The 13,399-nt window shown below is 48.5% G+C and overlaps 1 protein-coding gene across 2 annotated transcripts in view; it reads right to left on the bottom strand.

Annotated features, from left to right (window-relative positions):
- COG1 (component of oligomeric golgi complex 1) overlaps positions 1 to 13,399 on the bottom strand; it is an 829,165-nt gene that overhangs the window by 583,320 nt on the left and 232,446 nt on the right. The gene's annotated exons all lie outside the window — the stretch shown is intronic.

Here is a 13,399-nt window from a genome sequence, read left to right as displayed (position 1 = left end):
ATTCCTTTGGCTCAGTTTTGTTGATCCTGAGAGGCAGAGAGGATATGGTCAGGTCTCCTTGGGATTGGCTCGATAGAGTCAAGTAACTTCCAAACCCACTGAGCGATCAACTTAAGATAGTCAGCAGGCAGAGAAATCCAAGAGGTAGAGGGCTGGGCACAAAAAACTTCTAGGTATACAGATTCCTCCGAGGAAGGCTGGAGAGTAGTCCAGCCACCTCTGTTTAACAATTTCTAGGATGTCTCTGAAGGAAATATCTTTAGGGGGTGACTTAGTGGAACCTTTCCCCTCATCAAAGTCAGTATCTTCTGTGAAGGACTCAAAGTGCTTCCTCTTGCACTTTCTTTTCGAAGATATCCTTTCCAGTGGGGTGTTCCGGAGAGGTCTCCGAAGATGACATAACCAATATGGTTTGATCCTGAGACTTTTGTGACCTCTGTTCCAGGGAAGAGACTGAAGGAAGCTCCGATTGAGGGGATGGACAAGATGTTTGGTCCAACAAGGGAGGCGTAGATTGTTTGCCCACAATGGACAAGGTCCTCTCCATGGCTTGGAAGGCAGGCCCCACTATAGAGGGATGGGAACCCAGAACCATGGTCCCACCCCGCACTAAGGAAGGTGCCTCAGAAGCCGAAGCTAGAGTCGAGCTTACATATGCCGAAGCAACGAGGGGCATGGAGGGCTCCGAAAGTATCGCAGTTGAATCTTGCCCCTCAGAACCGGCAATGAAGCCTCAACACCAGGAGGTCTTCGGGTCCGACAAACCCAAAGAACTCAGGGTAGCTATAGGTGCTGCTGAAGGAGCTCTGACCGGCACCAAAATAGTCAAAGCGGGGAAGGTCAGTACCAGGGGCTTCGAAAACTCAGTTGGAGTCGAAGGAGAAATAAGCAGTGGTGTGGAACAAGGAAAGGTTCCAGAGCTCACATTGTTAGGAGGTAATCCCCTCGCCGTAAGGAGCTGATCCACCAGTCTCATAATATCAGATTTGGACAAACTCTTGGTGGATCTAACTGAAGAAGCTGATGGAGATTTTGGTGGACATTTCTCCAAAAAAGGACTAGAAGGACAGTCCACAAAAAGATCTACTGAAGGGGAATATGTGGTTTGTGGTAAAATTATAAGTGAAGGGTCCTTCGGTTCCACACTCTTGGTTGGTACAGAAGAGGAAGTGTCCTTAATAGACATCAGTACCGATACAGTTTGTACCGAAATAGGTACTGAAGCTTTCGGCACCAAATAAGTCAGTGCAGAAACAGGCACCATTGGCACCAAAGACTGAATGGTTTTGGCCCACTGGTTCAGAGGGAGCGGTCAGCACTGTGGGAGTTTTAGTCATTTTGCTTGGCGGTTCCGATGAATGTGTCAGAAAAAACTGACTTCTTTTCTTTGGTTTGACAGAGGAGGAAGATGATGAACTGGCTTCAGTTTTAGGACCAGATAAGGGCTCATCAAAATCCAATTTAAGAAAACCTTTCAGAATTAACTTGTTTTTAAGGTCAACAAAAGTTCTGTGGCCAAAACTGTGACTGCACAGTCCTCTTGTAGATTGACCACACCAAGACAATAAACACCAAATGTGTCCATCTGAATTTGGAAGCTTCTTGTTGCTTTTATGGCACCTCTTGAAGCCTGAAGTGCCTTTAATGGGTTTGTCAGCCATTACAAATAACAAAGACCACACACACAGACACACAGACACACAGACACACACACACACACATACACACACACACACATACACACACACACACATACACACACACACACATACACACACACACACACACACACACACACACAAACAGAAACACTTGTACCGAGAAGTCAGAAAGGAAAGGTTTTGGCAGGGAGGGAATAAATACCAGCAAAGGTATTTAAGAATACCCAAAGATAAAAGGGAAAAAAGGTACAATGATGGTACTTAAGAAACTACCCAACGGTAGATTAGAGAAGTAAAACACATGCATGCACAAACTAGACTATCTAAAAAAGGAGCGGGTAGTACAGACACTGGGGAGTATAGATAGAAAATAAGAAAACAGAAAAATATAACTCCGTTTTGAAAATTAGCTGTCACTCGAGAGCTCAGAAAGAACACGTCTGGCACTATGAAGTTACAAACGGGATCTGTGGTAATTTGGTGAACAGCATTACGGTTAGTGCTTAGCTTAAGAGTTTTTGGAAAGGCGAGAGCTGAATAATGGCCTAGTCAGTTCTGCGGCTCAGAACAGAGCCCACAGTCAAGGATTACGTGAAAATTGACATCATCAGACATGCAATTTGAACTTGTGCTTCTGGGGAAGAATTAGTGAGGATATGTAAAGAAACTTGTTTTCATTATTGAAGTAAGGGAAAATAATTCGGAGGGTACGTAAAAACTTGTTTGCATTAGTGAAGTTAATGGGTATGGTTTTCTGAGGCAAAGAAACACACATCTTCCATTTCCAATGAAGTAAAAGGAAAACGCATCTCACCTGTATCAAGAAATGCAATTTGCCCTAGCAAGGCTCTGGCCATTCTCCATGGGAAGCAGGAGGACAGACTTGCACCAAACTTGCCCCTTCCCAAAATAACCACCCTGAAGGAACTTCTGCAGGTTTTCTAGCACAGAGCTGTTATTCCTGGTTTGAAGATGGTTATCCCTACATAGAATGCTTCACATCCACTACATAACCCAATGCAAACTACTCCCTTAGTTTTGCATGTTAAATAATTGGGCACCTTAAATGGGTTACGTAGTAGATGTGAAGCATTCAATGTAGGGATGACTACACGTACCTTGATGGAATGTATGAGAGAACACAATCACAGCATAAAGAAAATAGATGTTAACAATGCCCTATACAAACATACTGAGGAGTGCAATAAATACAAAAAAAAATATTTTCCATATTAGAAGTGGTTAATTTTGACCCTGAGTGGGAGGGGGGGTAATTTTAAAAATTATTTGGAGCAGAGAGAAACATTATGGCAGGTTAAGCTAGGAGCAGATAAAAAACTTGGCTTAAATGAGGCCATTATCATCAAATGTTTTTTTGAAATATAGAAAATTAATAGTTAAAAAAGTTTGAATTAATTGGTTTATCAGTTTATGTTGTTTGTTAATATTTTCATTTAGTTTTCGACACGTATATGAAATGTTTGGGTTTACATGAAACAAAGTATGTGTTTTTAAAATTTGTTGAAATTTGTTGATTTTTTAATTGATATTAAGTTTTCATTGGCCGATTGATTTTTATTGTTTTTTTGAAACATATTTAAGTAATACCTTTAGTAATTTTACTGTTTTTCTGAGGAAGTCTTGTTGAAACGAAAGCGTTGAATAACGCTTTTTATACACGAAAGCTTTTCACTTTCCAGTCTTTATTGACCATTAGAAGCCTTTGCTGTCAGTTTTTTTGGTGTGTATTTGGCTTTGGTTTCACGTTTTCTGAGATATGGTGGAATAACTCCACCAGTAGACAGTAATTACCAAAAAGTTCCTTGCAGGGAGAAAGAGAGAGAAAAGGGGGGTGGAGGGACGGAAACCAGGACTACAACACTGAAAACACTCGAACATCTACATTTATGGTAAGTGTACACAACTGTACTATGTTCTTCGTGTTTCACTGTTGCAGTCATCACATTTGGGTTGATTCTCAAAACTGAGGAAAAGGGTGGAGGCAGTCAAGAAGACTAGGGACTGGCTAGGATCCTCTGAAAGAGTGCAGTGGCAAAGACTGTCTTGGATTTGGAGAAGCTAGGCAGGTGGTAATGCCTGGTGAAGGTGTGAACGGATGTCTATGTTGCAGCCTCCAGGATGTCCCTGGTGGGGAGTCCTCTGAGGAAAGCTGCAGAGGTGGAGGCTGCTCTGGTAGAGTGAGTTCTGACCCCCTTAGGGGGAGGTTTCCCATGTTACTTGTAGCAGAAATGGATGCAGTGTGCAAGGACACCCTGTCAGCATGGAAGATGATGAAGGACTCTACAGCCATGAGTGCTTGCAGCTCGGATACTCTTCTGGTTGAAGTGATGGCCAGAAGCAAGGCGGTCTTCCAGAAAAGAAACTTTAACTCTGCTAAAGTGCCGGTTCAAAGGGGGGTAGGGTGAGCTTTTCCAACACAAAGTTTAGATCCCAAGCTGTGGTAGGTGCTCTTCTGGGTGGCCTCAAATTGCTAGCCCCTCTTAGGAACTGTTTGATAAGAGGGTGTGAGAAAACTGGTTGCTCTGTGTTGAAATGAGCAGAGACAGCATTGGCATGAATTTTAATAGAGGAAAAGGACAGACCACTGTTTAGTGGGTCAGCTAGGTAATCCAGGATGAGAGGTAGGGAGGGCTGTGCCATATCTGCTCCCTTAACCTGGATCCAGGTGCAGAACCTTTTCCATTTGTCAGCATAAGACTTTCTAGTGCTAGGGCATCTGGCCTCATGTATAACATCCAGAACCTGTTTACTGAGATTGGCAGCTTGTTCAGTGGTCAGGGAATAAGCCAGGCTGCCAAACTGAGCGTCTGCAATTGGGGATGCATGAATTCTCCTTCCCTCTGGGTTAGGAGGGATGGGATCTGAGGGAGATGCCATGGTGGCAGAGGGGACAGGCTGCGCAGCAGTGGGTACCAGTGCTGGCGAGGTCAGTCTGGAGCAATCAGAATTGCCCTCGTTTTTTCCTGCCTTATTTTGAGCAGTACCCTGGTAATGAGCGGTAGTGGGGGAAAAACATAGGCCAAGAGGTTGCTCCACTGGAAGGATAGGGCATCCACTTTCCAGGCCCTGCAGTGAGGCTCCCTGGTGCAGAACATGCTGATCTGATGGTTGGAGTGGGATGCAAAGAGGACGACCTTCGGGTTACTCATTTCTGAGTTATTAGGGTGAAGGTTCTTTGGTCTAGCTGCCACTCGTGTGGATCCAGAAGATTTCTGCTTAAGTTGTCTGCCAGAGAGTTTAGAGAGCTTGGCATGAATTGTGCTAACAGGTGTAGTTGCATGGCTGAGGCTGTGTGCCAAAGGGTCATGGCGAGCCTGCATAGAGGGTAGGAGTGAGTCCCTCCCTGCTTGTTGATATACCACATCACAGTGGTGTTGTCTGTTTTGATCAGTAGAACTCCTGGGGAGAGAAGGGGCCTGAAAGCTGTCAATGCATGTTGAACAGCTAACATCTCTTTTTGGTTGATGTGCAGATGTATTTGATGTGGACTCCACTGGCCCTGTATGCACCTGCCGTCCAGGTGTGCAACCCAGGCATAGTCTGATGCATCTGTGGTGAGGGTCTGGGAGGCATAGGGTGGTGATAAGGGTAGTCCCTTGTTATGGTAGCATGCTGCTGCCCACCATAGAAAATCTTTCCTTAGACAAGGTATCATTGGTATAGGAGTTTCCAGGTCTTGAGAGTGCGGACACCAAAGGCTTTTTAAGTACCATTGAAGTTTCCTCGCATGCAGTCTGGCATATGGAGTGAGTAGAATGTAAGATGCCATGAACCCCAGAGTTCACAGGATTTTCCTTGCGGATAACTGGGGTCTGGTGGCTAGTTGAGAGAAATAAGGCTGTCAGGTAAGTTTGCTTTTCTGGAGTAAGGAATGCCATCTGGGATGCTGTGTCCAGGCTTGCTCCCAGGAATATAATATTTTGAATGGGTACTAGTTTGGATTTCTTTTCATTGATAGTGTACCCTAGGGAGGTAAGTAGGTCATTTACAAAAGTCAGGTGCTTGAGTAGCTTTTCCAGACTGTCTAACTGAATTAGGCAGTCATCTAAGTATGGGTAAATTTTAATATTTCTTTGTCTGCAAAAAGCAATGGCGGGAGCCAGACATTTTGTGAAAACTCTAGGAGCAGTAGATAAGCCAAAAGGAAGCGAAGAGAACTGAAAGTGCAAAGATCCTGCACTGAAACGTAGACATTTCCTGCATGATTCCTTGACTGGGATGTGGAGGTAGGCCTCTTTTAGGTCTAGAGTGGCTAACCAAGCATTCTTGGAGAGTATGGGTAGTAGCTGTTGGAGGGTGAGCATTTTGAATTTTGGAATCACCAGGAAGGGGTTTCGAATGGATAGAGCGTGGATGGGGCACCAGGTGCCCTCTTTTCTAGGAACCAGGAAGAGCCTGGAGTAGAAACCTTGGCCTAGTTGTTCTGCAGGAACGTGTTCTATTGCCCTCATATAGAGAGCAGGGAAAGGACTTGCTTTTTGGCCTCTGCCCACTGGTTTGGAGGAAGATCTGGGGACCCTTTTGGGGTTGGAAGACTGTGGAAAGAAAATATGAATCCCTGGAACACTATGTTGAAGACCCAGCGGTTGTTGGTAATGGTGGCCCAGGTGCTTACGTGGAAGGAGAGTTTTCCTCCTAGGGGCAAGTGCAGGTGGGCAGAGGGAGGGGGTGGAAGTGAAAAGTCATTGAGACTTCTTGCCATGAGGGGGTGGCTTAGCACTCCCTGGTTTTGAAGTGGAGGAACTCCATTGCTTTGATCTCTGCATTCCCTGTGGCTGTTGTCAGAGGGGGGGGGGTATCTGCTTCCCCAGGGTCTGGGCTGAACTGACCTGGTGGGGGCAGGAAAGGACCACTGCTTGGAGGGGCAATGCCTACTGAACCTGGGTGGCTGGACCTGCAGGAAATCCTTAACTGTCTGCATAGATTTAGCTTTTTCTTCCATCTTTTTTAAGACCTCCTCTGCCTTGGTCCCAAATAAGTCGTCTTTGTGCAAGGGTGCATCCAATAATTTGGATTTGACATGGTCTGGCAAGAGCTGTTCCTTACGCCAAGCATTCCATCTAAGGACAGAACCAGTGACTGCTGCCCTGCAAGATGCTTCTAAGGCATCAAAACCACAGTGTAAGGTGTGCTTAGTTACTCGACTTGCAAAATATATTAACTCTTGCAACTCTATTTTCTGCACAAGCAGGAAAAGATAATATTTTTTCTTTGAGGAGTTCCATGGTGTGTTGCTGAAATTTTAGCATATGGAACTGACAATTTAGTGCTCTAACAGCAAGAGTAGCAGAGGTGTATACTTTTTTACCCCATCTGTCTAATGCTCAGGAATCCCTATCTGAGAGGGTGGGATTCTTAGCAGAAGTTGCTTTAATTCCTTTAGGCCCTTGAGAAATAACCTCAGGGTCAGCAGTAGGATTTTTGAAAAGAAATTTGTGCGAGTCAGGGACTCTATAATACCTATCAAGTTTCCTGGGAGCAGGAGGGAGTTTGTCAGGAGTCAAACTGGATTCAATGAAAACATCATCCACAACATCCAGGACAGGAGGAATGACCACGGGTCTGTGCTGTGGAAGATCTAAGAATTCCCTGAGTCTCTTTTTAGACTGAGGGTAGTCCTGACATTTCCTTTGGGGAAACCCTGCATACTTTAAGGGAGCATTTCCAATGGGAAAGTCCTCGGGTGAAGAAGCTGAAGGAATGGATTTCCTCTGCATCAGAATCCTCATAAGCAGAAAGGGGTTGCATGTCTTCATATTCAGATGCATCAGAGTCATCGGACTCCTGTACAGATAAAACTACTGGAGACAAATCTCTTTCTTTTGGAAGGGGTAGCTTGGCTTCCCCCTGATCAGCATTATAAGGTTTTCCACCATTTTAAGCATTTGAGACTGAGGCAAGGAAGCAGGTGCCCGAGACTAGGTCGTCGGTTTCTTGGGTGTGGTTCGTACCCTGGGCCTTAGAAACTTGGACTCTGTAGTTTTAGAAAGAACGGTAGATGTGAAAGTAGTCGTCGGTCTGGTTCGAGAAATGGTAGCGTGAAATACTTCCTCGGAAGCCGGTGCTTGCTCAGCGGCTCCATACCCATCCAAGGTAGAGACATTCGCAGGATCCTTAGTCGTTGAAGAGTTTTGCGGTATACCGGACTGCGAAAGGGTCTCGGTAGTGGCCTGTGAATCCACAGAAGTGGGCATCAGGGGCTGCGAAAGCACCTCACTGAGGACTGCAGAACTGACGACTAGCTTAACGAGGCGTCGGCAGAAGGTTTGGACCTGTGCAGTCTGTCTCTGTCTTTATCCTTATGTTTTTTCGGAAGATCTGCTGCCAGATGGCTTACCAAAGCCATATCAGAATTCGAGGACTGAGAGCGAAAATATCTAGCTGCAATAAGGGCCTGACTATGTATAATTCTGGCAATGAACAAAGCACAAAAACGACAGCGAAGAATGTCGTGGTTTGGGCCTAAGCAAGTGATGCAGTAAGAATGAAAGTCTCTGTGTGGTATTTGCTTTCCACTGGCAAATTAGAAGTTATGTACTCACCATAACGTTCCATCTGAGTAGGTGTATTCATTTGTCTGCAACCTGTGGGTTATGGATCCGATATCGGATCCGAACCGGCATGGTTTTCCAGCTATGGATCCAAGCTCTCAGCTCCTCCCCTCACCCATAATGCCCTGCTCTACCCTCATGACCTCAGATCGAGTTTGCCAAAGCAATAACACCCTAAAAAGGGTAACATAGAATATGCAGGAAACTGAAAGGCCAGGGGGATAGGAGGGCAGGATGGTTGCAGACAAATGAATACACCTACTCAGATGGAACGTTATGGTGAGTACATAACTTCTAAATCTGAAGTAGGATATTCATTTGTCTGCAACCTGTGGGACAGAGTCCCCAGCTACCTGAATCTTGGGCGCCATCATGGAAGGATATTCGAGCACCAGGAGCCAAAGGATGCTCTACCCCTAGATGCAAGATCCAACTTATAGTGGGAAATAAACGTATGAGATGAAGCCCGTGGCTGCTGCACAAATATCATCTAGAGGAATCCTAGCCTTGAAGGCTGCCGAGGTAGATACTGACCGGGTTGAATGGGCATGAACACCCTCCGGTGCGAGCCTTCCTGAAGCTTGATAAGCCAATAAAATGCACTGTGAAATCCAGCGGGACAGAGAAACTTTAGAGATTGGCTTGCCCAAATTGAATTTTGCAAAGGAAATAAACAGCTGGTCGGATTGCCTATGACCAGCTGTCCTGTTCAGATAAAATCTAAGTTGCCTGTGAACATCTAGTGAATGTAGCTTATATTCACCTTTGTTTTCATATTTAGGGAAGAAAACAGGGAGGTTAATGGACTGATTGATGTTTGCTTCAGAAGCAATTTTAGGAAGAAAGGACGGGTTGGTCCTGAGGGAGACACGGTCCGGATGAAATACCAAGTAAGGAGGTTTAGCTGATAATGCTTGAAGTTCAGAAACTCTCTTGGCCGATGTAATGGCTACCAAAAATTCTGTCTTGTAGGACAAGAATTTGAGATCCACCGTAGCCGCTGGCTCGAAAGGAGGGGCGGTCAAGGCCTGTAGGACCAGAGAGAGGTCCCAAGGAGGAACTGCTTGTTTTATAGGGGGCCTGAGAAGAAAAGTACCTTTAAGAAAAATTTTACACAATTTGGCTGACATAAGAGGATTAGAGTCATGGCCAATGTGATAGTGAGAAATTGCCGCCAGTTGTACTTTGACTGTGGAACTGCTGGCACCATCGTTAAAGAGAGTGGTTAGAAAGTCAAGCACTAAAGGAAGAGGAACCGTGAAGGATTCAGGCCTTGCCGCTCCCCACAAAGAGAAACGTTTCCACTTGCTTCGGTAAACCTTTCTAGTGGATGGTTTATGAGCTGCCACCAAAATTGTCTTAACCGGTGATGAAATACCGGGAGTCCTAATCAAGAGTGGAACTGGAGCAGCCAAGCGGTCAGCTTCAGGTTGTCCAGATTCGGAGGAGGAATGCAGGATGGATGGGATATCAGATCCGGGATGGGATCTAGAATCCAAGGAGGATTCACCGAGTGAGACCTTAGGAAGGGGAACCAGATCTGTTGAGGCCAGAATGGAGCAATGAGAATCATTCTGCAACCCACCCGAGAGGCTTTCTGAAGAACTTGGAGCATCAGAGGCAAGGGTGGATAGGCATACAGAAGACCGGGTGGCCAAGCATGCACCAGAGCGTCTCTTGGGGTACCTCCGGAGGAGGTATTAGAGCGAAAAACTGTCGCACTTGGTGTTTGAGGGAGAAGCAAAAGATCGCATGAAGGGGTTCCCCACCGTGCGAATATGCGTTCCGCTACTTGACAATTGAGAGACCACTCGTAAGGGGTCAGAATGGTGCGACTGAGCTTGTCCGCTAGGATGTTGGACCGACCGAATGTGCGTTGCTATTAGAAAGCGATTGGTGGAGATTGCCCATTCCCAAACTCTCATGGCCTCTCGACAAAGAGGGTAAGACCTTGTTCCCCTTGCTTGTTGATGTACCAGACAACAGACATGTTGTCCGATTGAATTGCAATTGTTCCCAAGGGAAGAAAGTCCTGAAGTGCTAGCAACGCTAAGAGCACTGCTCTCATCTCTAGAACATTGATATGCAGTAAGGTCTCTGAATCGCTCCACGTGCCTTGGACGGTCCGGCCCAAGTGCCCCCACCGAGGCGGAGGCGTCCGTGGTCACCGTGGCGAGAGGGGAGAAGCACAAAATGGGCGGCCTTTGTGGAGATCCGGGAGTGGAGCCACCACAAGAGGGACCGCTTGCAAGCCTTGCTGATCGCTAGGGGTAAAAGATCGCCAAGTGCAAGGTATGACCACTGTACTAAGAGCGTCCACTGTAGAATGCATATTGAGCCTGGCAAGAGGAAGAAGTGCTATAGCCGATGCCATGGACCCTAGAGCCCTCAGGACCAACTCCGCTGAACAGAACTTGAATGGAGAATGGCCCGCACCTGGAGCTGCAGATTTAGAACTCTGTCCGCAGTGAGGAAGGCTCGTAAACTCCTTGTGTCTAGCCTGGCCCCTATAAAATCTAAGAGCTGTGTGGGCGCCAGGTTGGATTTCTTTGTATTTATTGTGATGCCCAGAAAGGGAGCAAGATGGAGAAAGGAGTCTCGCCAATAGAAGTAGATGCCTTGTTGGGCGTAGAAGCCAGTCGTCCAGGTAGGGAAAGACCTGCACCCCTGAAGCCTCAGGTGGGCCGCTACCACTGCTAATACTTTGGTGAACACCCTGGGGGCTGTGGTGAGACCAAAGGGAAGGACCCGGAACTGGTAGTGACTGGCTCCCAGCCTGAAGCGGAGAAACCTCCTGGAGCGCCTGTCCATCAGGATGTGGTAGTACGCGTCCTTGAGGTCTATCGAGCACATCCAGTGATTTTCTCCCAGAAGGGGGAGAATAGATTGCAGAGTGACCATTCGGAATTTTTCTTTGGGGACTGCCAGATTCAAGAGAGAGAGGTCTAGGATTGGTCTTAGTTCCCCCGTCTTTTTTGGCACTAAAAAGAATCTGGAGTAGAACCCTGATCCGATCTGGTCTGGGGAACGGGCTGGATGGCTCTTTTCTTTAGCAGATGGCCAATTTCTGCCAAAGCGGCCTCCCGTTGACCGGGTGGGGCGTCTGGGAGGGACTTCAACTTTGGAAGGGAAAGGAAAGGAATGCGATATCCTCTGGATATGATTTGGAGAACCCAGCGGTCCGATGTCATGGACTCCCACGCCGCTAGGTGCCCGGGAACGTCCCCGACTGCCTCCAGAGTAGAGCAGTCGGGCAACCCTCAGGGTTGCTGCGGGCCGTTCAGAGAAAGGTTCCCTGGACCCGAAGTTTCTGGGAGCCCCTCTGCCTCTAGGCGGCGTCCTCCCTGTCCTCCTCTGCCACGGAAGGACTGGTTGTCCGAGCAGGCTGGGACTGCTGCGACTTCGGAACCACATCTTCTTCTGACACTCTTGGTTCCTAGAATAGGACCTCTGGGGTGCAGAGAAGCGGATTCGACGGCAGACAGCGTCTTCCGTCCTTTCGTTCTGGGTCAACGTCGCGAGCGGTCTTGCCAAACAGAGCAGAACCATCAAAGGCGTTAAAACAACGCTTTGAAGGGCTCAGAAAAATCGCAGTGACGGAGCCAGGCCTGACGTCTAGTGACCAGTCCTGTCCCCGCAGCTCTAGCGGCGCCTTCCGTTGCATGGGAGAGTAGCCGCATAGAAGTATTTGTAACTGACCTAAGAGTGGCCATACGGGTGGAGTGCAGAACTCTGTCCTCCTCCGAAATGGACTCGGGGGGGGGGGGATGCAGCGTATTCTTTAATAAGATCTCGCTGCATCCTAATGACATGTGCCAAATAGTTCAGCGCCCTTACCGAGAAGGTCGCCGAACTAAACATCCGCTTCCCCAAGCGGTCCATCATCCGAGACTCCTTGCTCGGTGGGTGGACTGAGGGACTCTCCTGAGCCAGTTCCCTCTTTGTGGCCGCCGCCGTCAACATGGCATCTACCGGAGGCCCCTTACTCCAATGGGCCCGGTCGGATGGCGGACTAAGGATCCTATCCGGTCTCTTGGGAATTGGCTCCACGGTGTCCGGTTCCTTCCACGCCCTGGTGGTAATAAGGTCCACCAGGGGGTCGGCAGGGGGGGACACCCAAGAGGTAGACGGGCCCGTTTCAAATGCCTCCAAGAACACGGACTCGTCCGAGGAAGACTTGGGGGCAGACCACCCCCCCCCTTATACGGAGCATTTCCATGATGTCTCCAAAGGAGACATCCTCGAGGGTGACCGTGGGGAGCCTTCCCTTCCTCCAAGTCCGTGTCTTCTGTGAGAGACTCGGGGAGTCAATGTGCCTCCTTTTGCGTATGCTGAGGGACCTCCTCTGGGGCTGTCAGAGGAGTCCTCAGCAGCAATTTGCTCCATAGGAGCAACTTGGGGCACAGAAGCGGGCTGTCCCAGGGGCCGGATGGTGGAAGCCTGGCCCAGTGCAGAGGGAGCTGGCGGAGCCGAACAAGTGCCGGGGTCCGGAGACCCTCAACAGAGCCCTCTCCACTACATCAAAAGCGAAGGGAGCCGACCTCGACCAAAGGATCCGACAATCGGCTCCCCTCGGATCCGAAGAGTGGACCGGAGCCGGCGCCAAGCGCCGGATCCGAAGGACAGTACGCTCCGACACAGACGGCGCCGAAGGAGCACTGATCCCCAGATCCGAGGCTCGGATCCAGGCTCCGAGGTCGGATCCGGCGCACTCGAGGCAGGGTCGGATCCGGTACCAAGTACTATCGGCGCCGACCCACCCCGGCTCGAAGCTGCTCGGCTCCAGCTGCTCCGAACCCGGATAGAGGGTCGGAGAAGGAGCAATAGGCTTAAAAAAGGGTGTTGAGCTCCCCAGAGGGGAGGCAAGAGCACTCCCATCTGCATCTGGGCCTGGATGAACCTTCTCATCATCCGGTCCAGATCAGCATCAGAAAGGCTATATGTAGATCTCGGCGAGGCTACCGAGGTAGGCCTGGAGTGCCTCCTCGATAGCCTCGACGGAGATCGGGTCTCCTCCTCCTCAGGACCCGGTGAAAAGCACACAGGGGACCGGAGCCGAAGGAGGAGACCGAGCCGACGGAGCCGGGAGAAGCCAGCTTGGCTGGCGGGGCGAAACAGAGGTCTCGGCCCGCTTGTGGTGCTTCTCCCTCCGGTCCTTTTTCTAGC

The sequence above is a fragment of the Protopterus annectens genome, chromosome 10.part0, assembly GCF_019279795.1.
Source record: "Protopterus annectens isolate FY-2018-M chromosome 10.part0, PAN1.0, whole genome shotgun sequence".
In the NCBI taxonomy this organism is placed as follows: Eukaryota; Metazoa; Chordata; order Ceratodontiformes; family Protopteridae; genus Protopterus; species Protopterus annectens.
This window is presented reverse-complemented; position numbering and strand designations above follow the sequence as displayed.